The sequence below is a fragment of the Triticum urartu genome, chromosome 6A (genome assembly GCF_056163025.1).
Source record: "Triticum urartu cultivar PI428250 chromosome 6A, HENAU_Tu73, whole genome shotgun sequence".
Taxonomy (NCBI): domain Eukaryota; kingdom Viridiplantae; phylum Streptophyta; class Magnoliopsida; order Poales; family Poaceae; genus Triticum; species Triticum urartu.
The window spans coordinates 505803642-505809135 of NC_141878.1; positions in this window are offsets into that span (position 1 = coordinate 505803642).

Below are 5494 nucleotides of genomic sequence, written 5' to 3' on the forward strand. Positions count from 1 at the left end.
TCATTATCTTGTGCTTTTGATCTCCATCTCCAAAGCATCGTCATGATCTCCATCATCACCGGCTCGACACCTTGATCTCCATCGTTGCGTCGGGGTCGTCTCGCCAACTATTGCCTCTACAACTATTGCTAACGCATAGCGATAAAGTAAAGCAATTACATGGCGCTTGCATTTCATACAATAAAGAGACAACACTAAGGCTCATGCCGGTTGTCGATATTACAAAACATAATCATCTCATACATCAACATATATCACCTCATATCTTGACCATATGACATCACAACATGCCCTGCAAAAACAAGTTAGACTTCCTCTTGATACGTCTCCAATGTATCTATAATTTATGAAGTATTCATGATGTTATATTATCATTCTTGGGTGTTTTACAATCATTTTATAACAACTTTATATCATTTTTTGGGACTAACCTATTGACCCAGTGTCAGTTGCTGTTTTTTTGCTTGTTTTTTACATCGTAGAAAATCAATATCAAACGGAGTCCAAACACCGTGAAACTTTTTGGAGATTTTTTATGGACCAGAACACCCAGGATGGGCCAGAGCAGCACCTGGGGGGTGCCCCGAGGGGGCACAACCCACCAGGGCACGCCTGGGGGCCCAGGCGCGCCCAAGTGAGTTGTGCCCACCTCGGTGGCCTCCCGCACCGCCTCTTTACCCTATAAAATCCCAAAAATTCTGAAAACCCTCGGGGTTAACCTAGATCAGAAGTTCCACTGCTGCAAGGCTCTGTAGCCACCGAAAACCAATCTAGACCTCGTTCCAGCACCCTGCCGGAGGGGGAAATCATCTCCGGTGGCCATCTTCATCATCCCGGTGGCCACCACGATGAGGAGGGAGTAGTCCACCCTCGGGGCAGAGGGCTTGTACCAGTAGCTATGTGTTTAATCTCTCTCTCTCTCGTGTTCTTGAGATGTCATGATCTAGATGTATCACAGGCTTTGTTAATATAGTCAGATCATATGGTGTTTTCCCCTCTCTATCTTATTGTGATGAATAGAGTTTTCCCCTTTGAGATTTCATTGTTATCGGATTGAATACTTATATGGATTTGAGAACACTTGATATATGTCTTGCAATTGAATACTCGTGGTGACAATGAGGTATCATATTGATTCACTTGATATATGTTTTGGCACTCAACTCGCGGATTCCCGAGGTGACATTGGGGTAATCTATGCATAGGGGTTGATGCACATTCTTGTCTTTGACCGGTAGAAATCTTGGGGCACTCTTTGAAGTTCTTTGTGTTGGATTGAGTATTATGAATATGAATTTGCTTTAGTGTTAATCTATTACGAACTCTAGGATATATCGAATTGAAAGAATAGCTTTGTGTTATTTTAGTACGAACTCTTGGATAGATCAAATGGAAAGAATAGCTCTGAGGTGGTTTCGTACCCTACAAACAATTTATTCTTATGTTCTCCACTAGATAGGAACTCTGGAGTGATTCTTCATCGCACTTTGAGGGGTGGTTATATGATCCAATTATATTAGCATTGTTGAGAGGTTGCACTAGTGAAAGTACGGACCCTAGGCCTCATTCTCAAGCATTGCAATACCATTTTTGTGCCCATTTACTATTTGCTACCTTGCTGTTTTTATTTATTCAGATTATAAAAAATATATTTCACCATCCATATTACACTTTTATCATCATCTCTTCGCCGAACTAGTGCACCTATATAATTTGCCATTGTATTGGGTGTGTTGGGGACACGAGAGATTTCTTGTATTTGGTTGCAGGGTCATTTGAGAGAGACCATCTTCATCCTACACCTCTCACGGATTGATAAACCTTAGGTCATCCACTTGAGGGAAAATTGCTACTGTCCTACAAAACTCTGCGCTTGGAGGCCGAACAAGTGTCTACAAGAATAAAGTTGCATAGTAGACATCAAGCTCTTTTCTGGCGCAATTGAATCTTTTAGTTTCTTGTTTTATCACTAGTTTGGTTTATAAAAGAAAACTAGAAAAAATGGAATTAACGTTGCATCATATTATTGATCAGCTTTATAATATCTTTCTTGAAAATGATGGTTCGGAAAATTGTGCTCGATTATTAGAAGAAGAAGTCAATAAAATGCTTGGCACAAAATATTTGAATGGTGAGCATGATTGCAATGTTGTTAGTATGAATTCTTTGAATATCCATGATGCTAATGATATGCAAAGCCATAAGCTTGGGGATGCTATGTTTGATGAAGATGATATTTTTAGTCCCCAAAGATTTGATGCGCAAATTTGTTATAATGATTGTGTGCCTCCTATTTATGATGATTATAATGATGAAAGTGGATTTGGAGAGGTCATGACTTTATTTAGTGATGAATCCACCATTTTGGATGAGGCTTCAATTGACTATGAGGACAAGGTTGCTATCTATGATGATTATGGTGATGACATGTATGCTATATTGAATAATGATAACCGTGAAACTTTTCATCATGATTTTAATTTTCAATCACATGAGACTTATTTTGTTGAGTTTGCTCCCACAATTATTGATGAGAATAAATCTGCTTATGTGGAGAGTAATAAAATTTCTATGCTTGTGAATCATGAAAAGAATGCTTTATGTGATAGCTATATTGTTAAGTTCATTCATGATGCTACTGAAAATTATTATGAGAGAGGAACATATGCTTGTAGGTATTGCAATAATATCAAGTTTCCGCTCTATGTGTTGAAAATGTTGAAGTTATGCTTGTTTTGCCTTCCTATGCTAGTTGATTCTTGTTCCCATAAGTTGTTCACTCACAAAATCCCTATGCATAGGAAGTGGGTTAGGCTTAAATGCGCTTGTCATGTGATTCATGATGCTCTTTTTCATGTTTCAATTCTTATCTTTTATGTGAGCATCATTGAAATCATCATGCCTAGCTAAAAGGCATTAAAGAAAAGCGCTTGTTGGGAGACAACCCAGCACTTTTACCTACCGTTTTTGTGTGTTCACATGATTAGGCTACTGTAATAATCATGTTTCATTGCTTTTCTTTCAATAAAGTTCCAAGTAAGACCTTTGGGATGGTCTATGGTGATAGTTGATTTGATCTTGCTGAAAATAGAAACTTCTGCACTCAGGAAAACAATTCTCGTTTTTAACAGAAGCATGATAAAATGCTGATTCTTTTTGCAGAAGATCAATAGAAAAATTTCCGAGGTTTTCTTATTTTTCCATAATTTTTGTAGTAGCATAAGTATGGTTGGAGTACAGATTACTAGAGACTATTCTGTTTTTGACATATTCTGTTTTCAGTGCATAGTTTGCTTGTTTTCTAGTTTCCATGGCTTATATTGCTCAATATAAATTGTGGAAATGATATGCTACAGTAGGAATTGTGTGGAAACAATTATGAATCTTGTCTTTGACAGTACCAAAAGTGAAATGGTCTGCTCTTTATCATACTAACCTATCTCACAAAGTTCCGTTAAGTTTTGTGTGATTGTAGTTTTCTAGTTTTGGGTGAGATGTCCATATGAGGAGAATAAGGAGTGACAAGGCCATAATATTGGGGATTTACAAGGCACCCCAATGTAATATTGAAGGAATATCTAAGCAATTAAGCTTGGGGATGCCCCGGAAGGCATCCCCTCTTTTGTCTCCAACATTATTGGTAACCTCACTTGGAGCTATGTTTTCATTCGTCACATGGTATGTATTTTTCTTGGAGCATCATTTTATTTTGTTAGGATTTGCTTGATGTTATTTATAATAATGTTTTGCATCTTTTATTTCAATAAAAGTGGCAATGATAGCCTTTGCCATGCTTATTTTGCAAGTATACATGTTGTTGTTTGAAAACAGAAAGTTTACCGCTGTTGCAAAAATTCCCTAGAAAAGTCAGAATGTGATAAAATGTTTAAACTTTTTGAAAAATGAGCTCTGATAAATTTTATACAGTGTGGTAAAATTTTCATAATTTTTGGAGTTGAATAAGTATTGATACTCTTGCATTCTTTATAGACTGTACTATTTTGGCAGATTGGTGTTATGTTTGCATTGTTTGCATATGTTTGCTTGTTTAATGATTCTATTTGAGTATAGGAGCATTAAATATGCAGAGGCATTTAGTATGCAATGTTGAATAATAATTTTAGTGATTTTCTACAGTAGAGAATGATAAGGTTTTTGCATTGGTTTATACTAACTTATCTCACAAGTTGTTGTTGAGTTTTGTGTGGATGAAGCTTTTGAGATTTAGGAAAACCGTGATATGAGAAGAATTAAGGAGACACAAAAGCTCAAGATTGGGGATGCCCAAGGCACACCAAGATAATATTTCAATAAGTCTCAAGCATCTAAGCTTGGGGATGCCCCGATAGGCATCCCACCTTTCCTCTTCAACAATTATCGGTTAGTATCGGTTGAGCCTAAGTTTTTGCTTCTTCATATGAGTTGTGCTATTCTTAGAATGTCATTTTATATTCATTTTGCTTGATGTTTTAATAAAATACTTATATCTGAAAGTTCTTAAATAAAATAGAGTCCTCAAATAGTTACCAAGGAGGCTAGGTAAGCGGCATTCATGTCCCGTCAACGAAGCTCTTTTCTATGTCATTTACTCTTGTGCTTCACTTATATCCTATGAGTAATTTGTTGAATAAGTTGAATATCATGAATTTGAAATTATATCATGCCTAGTGGTAACTTCACGTTGGGTTTTGAAAGTGAAATCTTTTGAGGCTTGACAATCACAATATTGGTCATATAAGCAATTCACGAATAATCAGTATAAGGAAGAGAACTTTCATATGCAAATACACTATCTTGGAAATCTTTTGCGATTGTGAGCACCCATAAAAAAATTATATGCCAAAATTGTTGACGTTGGACAAGGAAGACAATGTAATGGTTTATGTTTGTTTATATTCACATATAAGTTATATTGTCATAGATCCTTCATCATGTGATGCTTGCCCCCCATCTTTGCTAGCCAGAAAATCCGCACCAAGTAGAGATACTACTTGTGCATCCAAAAACCCCTTAAACCCAAATCTTATTTTCAAGAGTCCACCATACCTACCTAAGGATTTAGCAAGATCCTTCAAGTAAGTTGTTGTCGGTGCAATAAGGCAATAAAAATTGCTTCTAAAGGTGTTAGATCATTTAGTGTAAGAGAAAATTGAGCATTGTACAAACTTGTGATGGCAAAGAATAAAAGCGGTAGGCTGCATAATAAAGGTTTCTATCATCATAAGGGGCAATATAATGTGACGTTCTTTTGCACTAAGGGGTTGAGCATACAAACAAATAAGAGCATAGCAACCTCTGCTTCCCTCTGCGAAGGGCATATCTTTTACTTTTCAGTATTTACTTTTATGCAAAGAGTCAAAGTTTTTCTCTCTATTCCTTTTTGTTTTTCTCTTTTGGAAAGCATCATGTGGTGAGAAAAGATCTAGGCACATATATCCAGTTGGATATGGGTAGCATGAGTTATTATTGTTGACATCACCCTTGAGGTGAATAC